The sequence below is a fragment of the Scomber scombrus genome, chromosome 15 (genome assembly GCF_963691925.1).
Source record: "Scomber scombrus chromosome 15, fScoSco1.1, whole genome shotgun sequence".
Classification (NCBI taxonomy): Eukaryota; Metazoa; Chordata; class Actinopteri; order Scombriformes; family Scombridae; genus Scomber; species Scomber scombrus.
This window is the reverse complement of record NC_084984.1, coordinates 28,973,259-28,990,087: the sequence shown is the minus strand read 5'-3', so window position 1 is coordinate 28,990,087 and position 16,829 is coordinate 28,973,259. Positions and strand designations below refer to the sequence as shown.

The 16,829-nt window shown below is 39.6% G+C and overlaps 1 protein-coding gene across 2 annotated transcripts in view; it reads right to left on the bottom strand.

The window, feature by feature from the left end:
- The window catches only part of tln1 (talin 1), a 75,968-nt gene extending 59,427 nt beyond the window's left edge, over window positions 1–16,541 (bottom strand). For both annotated transcript variants that reach the window (XM_062434058.1, XM_062434059.1), the window contains exon 1: window positions 16,346–16,541. The gene's annotated coding sequence lies outside the window, so the exon portion shown is untranslated. The remainder of the gene's footprint in view (window positions 1–16,345) is intronic.
- Between the last annotated feature and the right edge of the window lie 288 nt (window positions 16,542–16,829).

Genomic DNA, 16,829 nt, shown 5'->3' with positions numbered 1-16,829 from the left:
TGATACACAGTATCACTGCAACAAAAATGACCACTAATCTTATTAAAACACTGTAGGAGACCATCATAGATTCTAGAACTGCAATTCAAAAATCTCTATCATCACTCAAAGGAATAGTCAAACATTATTAACTTTCTTTGCAAGACTTCGATGAGAAGATCTATACCACTCTACCATCTCTCACATCTCTGTGTTAAATATGAAGCTACAACCAGAGGATACTTGGCCTAGCTCAACAGAACAACAGATGGAAACAGCTAGCCTGTCTAAAAATATCACAATCCAACTACCAGCTCAATAACTACACATTATACACAGATAAAACAAAGTGTAAAAACAACAAGTTGTGGCTCTGACATGTAACTTAAGCAGCGGCAGACATTCATGCCAGGATTCCACCAAGCAGTCAAGCCATCCACCTTTTTAGTTCAGCTGGACTGCTACTACAGGAATTATTGCAGCATGGGCTAAGCTCTATGAGTGTCTTTACAATACCATAATTACTAGAGTAGGAGTGCACACTAAACTGTGTGTATGTAGGCTACCAAGTTAAATGGTTTCGTTTGAAATCAAAATCTATAATGCAACGCATAATCAATGCAAAGTGACACTTCTTTCTCTCATCTGTTCTGTTGCACTGAAGCTTGTGATGCCTTTAATTCTCTATTTGAAAATATAATTAATAAAGTCGCTCAACCAAGACAAATTGAATGATATTCACTAACTTGTCCAAAGACCATCTTCCACTGCAGACAATGCTCCGGTTCAGAACCTCTACTACAAACCAAAGTAATTAGCAGTCAGTTATTTGAAATATGTGCAGCAACATGTTACAGCAACATGTTGCAGCAACTTGAGGACCTCTGGCTGTATCTTACACATCTCTCAGGCTGCTGTCATTCAGCTCAACATGCTGATACTCAGTTGTGCTACTAGCTTCTCTCTGCTGGTGATTTTGTTTAATGGCTCTCATCAGTCTGTCACACACCAAATAACATCATTATTCAGTCTGCTATTTTAGTTGGGGGTGGGGGTCCAGTGTCAGTGGCTTCATTTCCAGACAAACTTGGATCATCCTCTACTCTGGAATGACAGGGTTCTTGCAAGATCCTACTCAGATGTCCTGATGTCATTTCCTGTTTTAAAAGCCCTGCACTGCCATAAAAGGGCATTTCAGCCATCTGCATGCTTCCAGCTATGATTCAGCTGGGAGCAGTGTATCCTGTCTGCACTGAATGTAAGGACAGTTTGTTTGGCTCGAGGAATGATAAGAAATGACTCATCATCCAGCTCTCTACATTACAGGTGCCTCAAAAGCGTCCCACTCGATGTTCTTCAACAGTTGTCCACAATTTTATTATTAAAAACTATTAGAAGTATTAAAGCACAAAGGCCAGAAAGGTTACTGAGACCTTCCACTCTTCCAGTTTGATTAGTATCAAGTCAAAGACTGAGAGAAAACACAAAGTGTGCATATATCAGAAAAAGTATTGTGAATGCCTCCCACTCCACCCCGACTGAAAGAGGAAGTGCTGAGTCACAACAGTAATTACTGCATTTACTGAGAAATGAGGAAGAGTGCACAGGAGTCCATCACAGACAGGAATACACTCAACAACAATACAGAATGGCAATACAGGCTGACTAAACATGAAGAACATTGTGATGTTATTTGATATTCTGTTGATCAGAAGAATTAAATAAGCATGTTGTATAACAGGTTTATGACTTTGGGACATACTGTGTTCCATATACTGCAGCCTGACTGAGGCCAACACTTACAATATTTGAAAGTGTAATCAGAACATTACAAATCAACCTATATTACGTTGTTGTTGTTTTTTACATACATAATTCAATTCACTCAAATGGCAACAAAGCCAAGCTGGTAACAGTGTAACAGGCCACTTCAGCTCTGAGAGCACAGAGGGAGCTCCCAAAGGTTTATGTGAAAATGACCAAATACAAACAGTACGTTCCATTTATTTTTATCAAACATATCCTATCATAACAAATATCTATAACATTATCACTCAGTGAAAAGCTTTCATCATGGGGTCATGGAGCTGCAAGTCATTCAGGTGTTCCACTGCTGCTGACACACAGGGACACCTGAATGAACCCAGTAGAGCATGACTGATACCAGATTGTGGTCTCTAATAAATGTGCTTGTGATCATTTAGGAAATGATTGCTTTATTAATAAGGTTTGAAAACTTACAGTAGCGTTGGTGTCTGCTGTGTGGGCATTGTACATCATATTCTATGAAAGTATTCCTTTAGTTTGGATATTTGTATATCTGCAGTCAGAAACTACTGTAGCAATATTTCATGAAGTTTAATGTCAGGACACTGTTATGTAAGAGTTACAAAGTCAGATAATATGTCAGTAAATATTCATTGGTGAACATTTGGATCCTTCACATAATAATTAATGAACTAAACATGCTATGGCTCCTTTTACACATGCACTGCAACCCTGAAGTTATTGAAACATTAGCTGGAGGAGCTGTATGTATGTATGTGTGAATGCAAATGTCCAAATCAGTTGGACTGGACATTAAACAGAGTTTACCCTGCCAGCTCACGGGTACAGTCTGTGTTTAGTTTATTTGGATCCACAATTCCACTAAAACCAGCTAACATCATTGGTATCCACACACACACACACACACAGATGACTGTACACAATAACCTACACTATAGAAACAACAAACAAACAAAAAAAAACAATGATACATATTAAATCATTTGCCGGCCTCTACCCAAGAATAACCTTTTTAGATGCTTTTTACAACTTTCTTTACGTGCAGCTTGAATAATAAAGTATGGCAACTTATTCCGCTGAAAAATGACTCTATACATAACAGTTTTTTTCAAGGCATTTGTTCTAGGTTTAGGAATTGTGACATGACCCCTCATCACCTGTCTTGTTTCATGATCATGTCTGTTCCCAGAAAACATCATTCTTGAGTACAGGCAGGTTGGTTGTTTAAAAAACACATATATTCTAGAATAATGTTAAAAGACTGCGTCTTAATCTATCTTCACCTTCAACCAGGCAAGATCAGCATGCATTTGGTCTGTACTCTTTCTTATTGAACACCGGCTGCTCTATTTTGTACTAACTGAAGCTTATACAGCTCTTTATTAGCTGCACTAGACCAGATAGCTGAGCAATAATCTAGATGAGACTGTATTAAAGCTTGAATAACCTGCAATGTGGTACTTGGCGTAAGAAAAAGCATCTTCTCATGACAGATATTCCTCTCCCCATTTTCCCAACAATTTTATCTATGTGATTCTGCCATGATAGTTTACTATCAAGGGTGACCCCTAGAAGTTTAGCCTCATTGACCTGTTCTTTACAGCTGCCCTTGATAGAGATGAATAACTGCTTCTTCTCCCTTAGTGCATACATTGATCCAAAAACAATACATTAGGTCTTAGACACATTCAAAACTAAATTGTTATTATCTACCCAATCTGAAATAAGTTTCATTTCATTTTGAAGGAGAACATTTAACTCTTCCACACTGCTTGATGACATATAGACTGTAGAATCATCAGCAAACATAGCTAAACTGGCTTTACTCAGAACAAGAGGCATGTCATTGGTAAAAATAGAATAGAGCAAAGGACCCAAGCAACTCCCCTGGGGAACTCCACACTGTGTAATGTCCAGTTAAGATCATGAGTGAATTTTACCAGAGCAGGTAGGCGTGTTGATGATGTGTCTATCATGTTGATGGTGCTGGATAAAAGCAGCAGACCAGCTAAGCTGCACTGTCGGACAGGGCCTAAATGCTGCACTGTGAAGCTAGCGAAGCAGGACTTCCTGTGGTTTCTCGCAAAAAATAAGCTGTTTTATTTGTTAAAAACACCAAAAGACAACTGCAGCATACTTTTTGCAGACACCATCCCTTGTTTAAGGCAAACAGAATATTTCCAGTCGGTGAGAACGCATCTGACATGTGCTACATGTGTGACAGGGCAATGAATCAGGTCTGAACATTGTCTGGAGTTCACATGTGAAAACAGCTTATGCAGTGTTTCTAATGACCTTAATATCTTCGACACTTCTGTTTCTTGTTACTTATCACATGACACAGTGCAATAATACAGGGATTAAAGCAAAAAAAAATCTTTTGACTGAAATGTATTTTCCAGCCAAGTCATAAGCTGTTCACCATCTACCTTTTCATAGACACCCTTTTATGGTCCCTTCCTAGGATTGAAGGTAAAACAAGGTGGAAACAGCTGAGAAAACTTGCTGCTGTTTTCTAAATGAAATGGAAAAGCTTACAGGCAATAATAAGGCATACTGCGGTCTGTTTTAATTTAGCACCTTATGGGCTTCAGAAAATAGTTATTAACATTATAAAAACTCAAACGGTCCATCATAGTTGCAGTGACAGGGAGAGGATTTTTTTATTTATTTATATTTATTGAGCTCTTGCCTTGATGACAACCTCTAGTCTCAGAATATGGTAAAACTGGTCATTTTTTGTTTCTGTTTGCCAGTGATTTTATCTTTTATTATTCTAAATATGAAAAGAAAATCAAACCATTTTAAAATTTCTGCTCATCACCATTTGACCAGGAAAATGAAAAACGGCTTGAATTTCAATTTAAAATCTTGTATTTTAAATAGAAAATCAAATAACCACTTGTTTTTTGGGTGGATTTAATTAACTTACTCTCTAATACAGAGATCATCATCATAGCCATAAAGAAGATCTCTCATTAAGACTTTGCTTTCTTACATTGATTGAACCAACCAAAACCAGAATAATGTCACTGCCATGTACATTTAAATAGCACATACTCATTGGATCTGCATTGATCTCATATCTGGCCTTTTTGCAGTCCAATTGACGGAAATCTGTCGTAGCGATGGAGAACTTTAATCCCTGTTAATATAGGATATATCAAAATATCAATACCCACATCAACCCATATGACAGGGCTCCAACTTCAGTCTCTCAGAAATCATCTTCCACGCTGTCTGCATATTAGACAAGAACACGGGGGGTCAGAACCTGGAGGCTGACACAGTCTGGCCTCTGTGTCCATTTGTGTGACTTTCCGAAACTGACACTCGCTTCACACAATGATATTAGTGTTGCACTCAGCTCACACTATGATTGCCTTCCAGTAGACACTTTTTAAAAATATGCGCCATTATCCCCATATTTAAACAATATCACATCTCTTTATGTAACCTTAGTGAGTGCAATGTACTGACAAAGAGACAAAAAGAAAATCTTAGTTGTAATAAATTGGAGCATTCCTTTAAATGGACCAGCATCATCATGAAAGTGTTCCTGAGCTGTTCCTGCTATATGGCAAGTCAGAACATCCTAACGTACATATATACGTTAGGCATCAAATACTGGCTTCTAGCAGCTTTCTTAACTGACTTCCTGTGTAAAATTTCCATTCCACTTTCATGTCAGTCATGTCAACTGTCGCCCTAGAGCCAGACATTCTATCTTCAGCAGTCAGATACATCTCAGCCTTTATCTCATGTCCTTAAGGCCTGAGCAGATTCTGTTTTTCTAGTGTCAGCTGAACTGTCCAACAACCAGAGGAATAGAACAATAACTTATCTTAATGTGCCAGAACAACACATTTTACTTCCAGAGTGGCTCTCCAGCACTGATAAGTACTGCATGTCATACTCTAGACCCATAACAGTGTATATGTTGAGTACACTGCCATCTGGTCACCATGAAAAATATTATTTATTTATTTTGCTCAAGGAAATAACATATGATGAAACTCTGAAATACTGCATAGAAGACATTATGAGCTGGTAGAGATGTTCAGCTCATGTCAGGTACAGTAGGTCTACATGCAGCATGGAGCAAACAGGAATTACAGAAAAGTCAGAACATTTGAACTGTGCTTTGTGCCAAAACACAATATTTCATACAAAATAAATGATATATTGATTAGAAAAATGTATTAACTTGTAGTTTAAACTGCAATACAACCTACAGCCACTGCATGCACCAACTGACTCCCATTAAACAAAATTCTCTCTAGAAATACTAAGTCCATGTCTTGATGACAGCTGTGATTGGCAGTTGCTGCTCTCCCTTGCTCCAGGACTCTTACTGTTTTAGCTTGGTACCAAGGCATAGACTGTAAAAAATAATGGATGCAACCACTGTGACATCACCCACTGGTTTGTGGACTCCCATTCTGAAGCCTCAAGTATGCATTTTGTCTGTTGCCATCTTGGATTTTTGGAGCCAGAAGTGACCATATTTGGACGAGAGGGTGGAGCTGATCCAAATGCTAGCAGCAGCTACTCAACAGTGAAATAGGTAGCAAATCAAAGCAGTATTTATCATGCCAGCATTTATTCAGTGTGTGTCATGAACTTCATCCACAATCTGAATCAGTTTGTTGACACAGTTTAACTGCATGTTTTCAATATAAAACATAGCAAGTTACTAGAAGAAATCCTTGGCTCAAGTATTAAAACCACTAAACCATAAAATGTTGCATCCAGCATTACTCTAAAAGAGTAATAACCTTTATTCTGCATCATGGAGAAATATGACTAAAGATGACAGCTGCTGGAGGGATACATTTATTTTCGGTTTAGTATGATCAGATGATGAGTAAAAGAAGAGCTCTCTGATCGGTAGTAGAAGTATTGAGGTGTTGACAGTGAAGCAGAGTGGCACAACTAAAATAAGCAGTGGCAAAGAATAGTTCACCACAAGTTCACAGTGTTGCAGAATAACAGACAGCTCTGAATCATATGTGACCAACCCTCACTCACATCCTGTGTGACAGTTCACAGACAGCCCTACTGCAGCAGCAGGCTGCAGCCTCACTGCCTGCACACCCTGCACCATGTTCACCTCAGATAAACCAGACGGTATCAGCTCCATTGTCATATCTGCTGTCATGTAGAGAAGGATCTCTACATGACAGCAGATTCACTAAAACACTACAGCTGTCATTTTTTACTTTCCTAGTTGAGCATGTTCATGGAAAAAGGAAGCATGCTTTGCTCAGCCTTATCATGAAATGTTGCTGATGTAATACATGTAGTTATAACACGTCTTACATACTGTATGAAAGTAACATTTGGTGACCTGCCGCCAGAGTCTTTTCACACATGTGAGTATTCCCACAGCAGAGTAGACACAGCTGCAGCTCGTCAGAATAAATACAGACTCCCTGATGAAGGTGGGACAATGACAACATACTGATGGTACTTCATTATTACACTGCTCACTACCTGTCATGTTTGTTAATGTTATTAGATGCAGCTGTGTTTACCTTGCTATGACACTGTGAAAAGGACCTGATGGGGTCGTCACACTGACATCATAATCTGACAGATGGAAGTGTCCAAAGGGAGTTAAACTACATACCCAGATGGAACAAAAACATGAAAAATAAAGGTTTATTCTGTAGGGATGGTTTGCTTATCTCCCAATTCAATACCATCACAATCCCTGAGTGTTGATTTGATTCAGAATCAATTCAAAACTGAATGTCAATGAAATGAATAGAAAAGGAGGCTCTATTTTCAGTCTCTTACTTCAGTTCACTGTGTGCCAAACCATTCACTGGTGTCCTTAGTACACTGAGAACAATATGAAACATAAGGCAATTAAGATAAATAGTCTGCAGTCATTTTACTTTAAAAAGTTAACTGCATTATTTAATAAATTGATTTGACAGCATTTTACAGCCTCCGTCGCAAAATTCAGCCAGAGTAGGTGGTGTTGTCACTAACATCATGGAGAGGAGAGGATCCTCTCCGCTGCAAAATCCATCTAATAAGCGGCAAACAGAGCTTTGCTCTCGCACGCGCTGCATTTATAGTCACACAAACACACACGCACTGTCACTCTAGTGCGCGCTCTTGCTCGTTCACTCCAGATTCCGGGAGAATACGTCTAATTTGCGAGCGTCATAGAGACGCTATCAATATGCGGGAGACTGCCGCGCAGGCTGGGGGGGGGCGGCGGCACATCGCCAGCACATCGGCGATGGACACCACATCGGCGATGGACACCACATCGGCGATGTGCCGGCGATGTGTCGCCGATGGACGATGGCATCGTCCATCGGACCAACCCTACTTTGCACAGCTCCTCTACATCACTGCTAACAAACAGCAGCAGTGTGTGATCTGGATAGAAAGTTAAAGTCTAATGGCTGAAGTCTAATGTTAGCATACAAAGTCCTGGTTCATAATGTCCTCTGAAAAGCACAATAATCACAGTAATGACTGTAATAGAAATGGTTGGTGGTATTGATACAATCTAGATGTTTAATTACAGTATGCAGCAAAAACAGTGCTGGCAAATCTCTACAACATAACCACAACTTTTCAACCACATCTCTTCTTTGCATGTAATCCATCCCATATATCCTGTTTATTGTCTACTGTAAGATCAATCGAATAAAGAGGTGAAGTGATGTCACTGTGAGTGTGCATAGTTCATTTTGGTATTACTACTTATACTACCTTGAGTGAAGAAGATGAACACTTCATCCACCATGGATGACACACGCTACTACACACATATTCACAGCTGGGTCCAGGTCTGTATACTTTAAATGAGGTAGTGGTCTGTATTTAGCAGGGCAACACGAGCCCCACACTGTATAGCTGCTGTGTTGCCTCCAGCCCTGCAGAGGAATTCAACTCTGCATTCCTTCTGGAATACCAGCATCAGAGCAGAGAGACAGAGGGAGAGAAAAAAAAGAAGAGAGGCTTTATTCAGCCTTATGTCACTGGCAGCCAGTGCAAGAACTAAATGCAGCCAGTCCCAGCAGAGTACAGGAATGTGGAGACATAGAAATTCTGTGGCAGAGGGAAGATAACATCTCATCTACAATTTGAGACTTTTTTGAACTACAAGGAAGTGAACCAAAAACAAGGCAGGTGAGAACACACTATATAGATTTCACATATGTGAAATCAACAGAGGCCTCCAGACAGACCCTAACCCTAACCCTAACCCATCCTCCATCTGCTTCATACTTGATGTAAATAATGTCACTGTAGTCTGTACACTAGTGTGCTAAACTTAAGCTGGATCTTATCTTCTTTACTTTCTGAGATATGGAGGCATGTCCTGCCAAAAAATAGTGTTGCTAAAATATCACAAAGTTGCATAAGTCATTACTTTTGTACTGTTTTTACTGAATGCTTGAAATTTTCAGGGACAGTTTTACACTATTAAATGTCTTTAACTTATAAAATAGTTGGTCCACAGTCGCATATTTGCCAAGTAATGGTTATAGTACTTTTTTTGCCGACTAGGTGCATGCCTGAAAGAAATCTACATTTCTCTTTTCTCATTTTTTTTAAATAAGGAAATCTGAACTGATAAGCATTACATAGACCATACATACACTGTATTTGTAAATCTCATGCAATGTTTACCTTTTCATCAGACTGAGGGTATACAGATCAGAGGTCTGTCAGTCATTATATCATTAATAATTTGCTGTTCTTCTTAGTCTTCTCCATGGAAAACCAGACTCTGAAACACTTATTATTTATTCATTAATTCATTATTTTCTCAGTTAATGGATAAATCACCTGTACTATACCACATACCACATCAGAACTTTTAAACATGCCCAATACAAATGTCTAGTAGTGTTATGTTAATAGATAAACCGTCAGTCAAAACATGAAGATATTCAATTGACTGTAAAGACAACTAGGTGTCAAATTTGAGGAGCGGAAACCATCATGTTTGGTATTTTCACTTGAAAGCTGAGACGACTAATGGATGAAAATAGTTGCCAAAATCAGACTAATGGTTGCAGCTCCTGATTACACACTGCTGGTACAGAAGCTTGGCTAGAGGGCAAGTCCCCCCATTCCCACTAAATTACACCCTTGTTTGACACGTCTCTACACATTCTTTGCTCAGCCCACATGTTATTACGTTGTCAAAATGCCTGTCCTTGTCCTTTCCAAGTTTAGTAATATTAGAGTTAAAACAGCCCAGAGTTTGATAAATGAACATTGGAGTATGACATGCTATGTTGTATATGCAGTGTGGACTAAAACAGTTGAAGAACATTCTTGGTGATCGGTTGATAAGAGAGACTTAAAAGAATGGTGGAGCAACTCTATCCCCTCCTCAGACCTTCTGAAGCACATACTGTACTGCATGTCTCTGCTGACTGTCTGAAAGTGACTACTCAGCAGTTCCATTTTACTATCAAGTGGTGCTATTCTCTTAGCTTTGTGTCCTACAAAAGACAGGGAGGAAATCACTGCTGTAGCACTGTGGCCCTGCTTGTGTGCAGACAAACAGCTGCTGTCTACAAGTCATCAAAGAAATCCCACTTGGTACTTAAAGACAATGCACTGCAGTGTGTTTTCAAAAGGAAATACACCACAAGTCTTTTCTGTGTGAACAAATAAACCCAGAACACTGAGAACAAGTCCAGAACAGCTGAGCTGCAGCTCTTCACATCATACATCAGACACATCCATATTATATTCTCATGCACAAAGTCAGGTATTCTGGAGGAGACAAGAATAAAAGTGTAAAACCCTGCAGGCCCTGACAGCCTCATAATATGACAAAATGGGATATCAACACTGATGATGAACCTATTCTTACAGCCTTGCTGCCATAGGAGTGAAAGTGTAATTTTTGACTTTGGTTGGTTTTCCTGTGGTAAGCATGTGTGCCCAACATGTCAGACCTGGGCTGGGCAATATGGCCTATAAACAATACTGACACATTTTTAGGCTATATTGTGATACACGATATATATCTCAATATTTCAAAGTCTCCTCTACGCTAATGTAAAGTATTAAAATACTAAACTACACAGACCAGGCACCCGCAGCAATACAACACGACCCGTGTGATGTCACCCACAGTTTGAAGCCCTGTTTGAGTGTAGCATGGATGCATTATATGAAATGGATACTGGACTCAAAGATGGTGCCTATTCAATCATATGAGAATTGCTCGTTTGGCACATGAACCAAAAAAGTGTATTGCTTTTTGGTGGTTTGGAATGTCCACTGGGCAAACCTGGCAGCAAGTCTGTGCAGTGGCACCATATTCAGTTATAATTTACATCCACGATTTGAAGCCCAGAGTTGCAGGTGATGGTTGGCACCATCTTTTTCATTTGGAGCCAGGACCTTCCAAATAAGGAGTACAGGGTGAAGTCTTTCACACTTTATATACACATCCCGCTACCTCAGACCCAACGCTAGCTTACCGGGAATACCGAGCACTTTGCTAATAGGATAGGTATCATACTCATAATTCAGTTGAGGCATAGTTACTGAGTGAAATGCAATTAAAAATTAATGTTTTTTTTTCCTTTTGATCTAATTCATTATTATTTATACATTTTATATGTGCATTGTTTTTGGAAAATTGTTAATAAGGATCAAAATAAATCACTACCACTACTACTACTACTACTAATTTTTTGCAGTGCAGTAAAATTCAATTCTTCTGGGTGCTCTGGGCTTAACCCTAGATCTTGTCATTTCCGTTGATTGCAATCTGCAACCTCCTGCTAGATACCACCAAAATCTCACACACTGGTCATTTAAAGTACTTCCACATTGTCTTCAGCATCAAGCTGTTGGTAGTTGGTACTTGACCTGGACCCAGTGGGGTGATTGACCTAAGAAGTATTTGGCCTAAGACAGCTCACATATTGAACACCATAGATACAGATGGTCTGGAGAGTGTGTGATCATGAGTTCATAAACATTTTGAGAGAAGATCTTGGTCCTCTCACATGAGAGGAAAGGAAAGCGGGTCACCAAAGTCAGTAGCAATGTTCCTCTGGGGACCATAAATATAAACAGCACATTTCTGAGATAATGTAGATAATGTGTGTGCAAAACCAACACCGTCCTGAGAATGGCACTACTACAAGGTTCACACAGAGTCCAAAATGAAAAAGCAAGAATGTGACTATTAGATTCTACTATTAGGTTTCAAAGAGCACATATTCTCTAACAGCTTCAGCTAGTCTCAGTTCAAACTTTACTTTGGAAATGAATAACACTTTAAATCTACCAATGAGTAAAATAATCAGTGCAAACATCAAAACCTATTTAATCTCTACAAACTGTCCTCACAGCTCAGTATGATGTTTAAAATGAACCAGCAACTGCTTTTATCTGTGGAGGGCCCTCACTGGCCTGACTGAACTCCCCAGGCATTTGACACAGGCTAGGGAATTGGCTCGAGTCTAAAACAAATGATTTCTTGTGCTGGAGGAGTGGCAGCACATGTTGCCTTGACCAAATATGGCTGAGTGAAAACACTACAGTCCAATCTGTGCAGCACACTGGAATGAGAAGCAGGTCTCCTTAACTGGTGTGAGCGTGGGCCATGATACAACGCACTGACACCTATCCAATAGAGCCTTTACTCCATACGCTGCTAGTTCAGGTTACTGTCCAAGTCCAGCTGTATGACAGAGCTGTCTCCTGTTGATGACTCAAAATCCAAACTTAAGATTGTGACTGTGGAAAAGTCCACATTAGGGTATAATGACACAGCTCTACTATTCTATGACTGACTACATAATTATCCCACAAAGTCAAATGTGTTTGTTGATGAGACAATGTGCGATTAGTGAGGTTTCAATGATTTTGAGGTCATTCACATCCCCTCATGAATGTGCTCTGCAAACCTCACCTACATAACCAAACTAATGTGGTGGGTATATGGTATAATAAAGTACAAATATTCATCATAATCTTATAATTATATTATAATATAATTATACTCGGGCTGGGTGATATGGGCAGAATCAAATACCTTGATATGGATATTTGACAATATTGTAAGGATGACTACGGTGCGTTCACAAAATATTAACGCAATGAATTTTTTGATAAATAATCACCAGTAATGTTGATATAATGACTAAGTGGATAAAGGCAGATGACAGAACAGTCTGTTAAGCTCAGAAAGTACATTTTACTGTAATACAGCCTTTAAAAACAAGAAAGGACACTTATTCCATATCACTATATTATCATATTCAAAATCCAAGACATTAACTATAAAATATCGATATAATATTGATTTATTGCTGAGCCTTATTATATACTTTATTTGGTGCCAGTATTCTCAGCCAGTTTAAACTCATTTCATGCTGTTTATATTTGAACCACTAGAGGGCACAAAGCCTTATCTTTGACAACTAACACCATTAACTTTTATTTTATTTTTAGATTTATTTTTGGACTTTTTAAAATGTTTTTGCCTTTATTCGTAAGTACATGGGGAACAACCATAGAATGTATATAAGAAATGGACGTAACATCCGTGACGTCACCCATTGGTTTGTGGACTGCTGCTCGGAGGCCAATAGTTTCAGATCTGAGCAGCGGCATTTTGAACATTTCAAGTGCATGCCGGGAAAAATAAAAACACGGATTCTACTTATGTGAGCATCAGGAGTAACAAGATGACGGAGCGGGGAAGGTTGCGAGGGCTGGATCTACCACAGTCTACACCGGCAACCTGGTGATGCTAACCAAGTTAGCTGTTACGACTATAACCACAAAACTCCAGAGAAAACTGTCAGTGTGAAACAAGTTCACAGCTATTTCCTGCAGTCTATCTGTCCGCGCTCCTGAACCTGTGAACCAATCAACCTGTCAATCACCACGTAGCCACGCCCTAATGCATACCCTGCTTTATCGTCACATATAAAATCAGGGAGGCCAAAATTTCACAAATGAACATCATACTGCATTGAAGAAGGCTTTAAACTAGCGATTGAGACCATAAACACATTTCGAAAACGTTTACTGAGGTTAGAAATCAAGTGAGAAGTTGGTGAATTCTCCATTGACTTGTATAGAGACGGAAGTCCTTTTGACACCAAAACGGTCGCCCCCTGGTGGCCTTTTGATAGAATGCAGTTTTAAGTTAATTCCGCGTTGGCCTCATTTCAGAGGACCGGAACTCCCCGCCTGGGAACAACGCGCAGCAAAGGTCCTCAAACACCCTTAACTTTTTAAAGTGGAAGCCCATATAAACAGATTTGATATGGATCTCTTAAATGTCATTATTTAAGAACTGTGAGCAAGATCAGTAGTGAGCAGGACATGACAAAGTGTAAAATTAACTTGTCAGCACCCTCTGGTGGAGAAACTATGTAATTGGAGTTGGAGACACTAGCCAGCACTCGCACACATTTTAACTGAATTTCTAAACAATTTTGCAAAAGAAAACACAAATGAAAACATGATGGAAATATGACGTTTGTTTACTGTTGTCAAAGTTTTTGTCTGCTGCCGTATTTAATCTCTTCATTGTAGTGAGGTTACATGCTTCATGTATTTATGCAGGAAGTCTGTTTCCAGACGTTTATGCGATCTTTCAACCTTTTTCCTTCAAAGTTTCTGCATTTACCCTCTAGTTTTTGTTTATGTGCAACTTGATGTTCATAAAAAAAGGTGGATGGAAACACGATAATCAACATATTTGGGCATTTCTGTAATGACATGTCCTGGAACTTTCTCTGTATACTCTGCTTACATCATTTCTGATATATCTGCTATAAGCTAATATCAGCCAGACTTAGACTCAGCCTTTAAAAGGTTCCCTGAGAAACACCAAATATAATTACAACTGTTAACATCACATACTGACATACCCTGGAGAATGAGTCTAATATACTGCTGTAACATGAGGAGGTAAATCTGTACAGGTCAGCATAAACTACATTTTCAAGCTGCGTTAAGATGTTCTTTATGTTTCAGTCAGGTTCAGGTGTTCAGCTTCAATTGCTTTGACTTTTTTCCCCATATCATCTTATTTACAACACCAGACCAGCATGCAGAATGTTTACTCCATGAGTTAAACATTCATTTTAAATTGCGATATTTTAGATTTACTGTACAAAACAGTGGGTGTAGAAAGAGTTTAACCTCAGGGACGCATGAATGTGCTCTACCTATGACTTGATTTGATCTGAAAATCTTGTTTTTGCTGACCACCTGTGGTTGAACCTTTTTGAATGACTCAAATTCCTCAGAAAAGTGATGAATATAGTGTGGGTGTAGATGGTTAATGCCATACACAGGTCCTTGTATAGTACATTCTAATCATTTACGATACATATGTGCTGCTTTACTGTACATAATGACTGCAGGAGATGCAAAGCTGCCTACAACCTCCACAGGGCAGACTTACCTCTGTGCATCTGACCAGGAGAGAATTCAGTAAACCCATCAGTCCACACTTAAGCTCACTGTACTGAAACTTAATTACTATTAGCATATTAGGCCTGCTGTGATCTATACTTAACATTCTCCAAGAACTGTATCAACATATCATTTTCCCATCATTCATGTGTGGCTGCAGAACCAGAGGACATGGAAACTATAGGGACGAGCTCTAGATCGTCTCCATCTTCCATTGTGACTACAGCGTTATAGCAGGATGGATGAGCTGTAGTCACAACAATGTGCAGACAAAATGTAACACTAAGGACTAAACCATCATTTGCCAGTAGTACCCTGCCCTGCTGTGCTGACTGCAGACTGCTATTAGGCCTCACAGAATCCTTCCATACGAGCTTTACTGTAGTTGTTGGCATGTTTTCAAATACAAACCTTCTGACAACAGTTTACTGCACAAAGTAAACATGTCTCCAAGCAAATTCCTCCACTGTGTCGCACGCCACATCACAGTGGTGTGAGAAATGACACCCGGAGGCTATAGTTTCTACTGGCCTGTCTGCTCAACACGCCCAACGTTCAGCTTTGTTAAAGTAGAACTAACACTGATAGAAAGTCATGAGCCAGTGTGGGCAGATTACTCAAGATGTACAATTAAAGCGAAGCTGACTAAAGGTAACTGCTCTCAATAAAATACGGAACAATCAATCAAAAGCTCGCGCACACGCACACACACGCGCGCGCGCGCACACACACACACTCACACACACACACGGACACACACACACACACACACACACACCCGTCATCTCATCAAAATGCCAGACGGCCTAACTTCTCCTGCGGAGGTCTTGATGACTCTCAGGATCAGTGAGCATGTAGCTACAGTTGGTTGGGTATGAGGGGAAAAGGGAAATGCAGGTTTAGCTGTCCGCTTGTTACTTAACAGCAAGTCACTTCCAATCTATACTAAACATCAGACAAATGACTTGATCACATACACGCTAGTATGAAGTGTTTCCCTCTATCATCAGTCCTGAGTCTCAGTCCTTTTACTAACTTTTCTTGTTTCCACATCGAGTCTGTGGTGACGTCAAGGACGTCTTGCTACTACGGTGGAAACTTCTCAAAGTTAGAAAACCTTCAATCTGACCTGAGTGCGTGAATCCACTTCCGCCGGCGGCCTCTCGGACTTTGATCACCAAAAATGTTGTGGGTATTTCAATTATTCCCCGATAGAGAGCAAAGTTTGAACTAGGGGAAAAGGCCAAATAGCGACTTTTTTCTAGTTCCCCTCCCTATCCGCTCTCAGCAGTGCTTCTGCTTTAACTCCACCCTGGCAGGCTGCGTTGCCGTGCAGCGGGGCGGTGTCGTGCTGTGTGGAGGTGCACTGCTCAATGTTCATATGGCCCAGACTCCTAGTGCTACATGGATGATTGCACCAGGAAGACAAACTGCAAGTTAGAGAACAAAAGATAGAAAGGATTATTATGAAGAAATTCAAAGTAAGAATTATGCACACAGCACACTCTATGTTATGATATTGGTTACTTTGACTAGTGGGGGGTGGACATATGTATACTATAGCTTAGAAATATCAATAGCCTATCATAATCTAAAAGAAAAAACATTAGTAG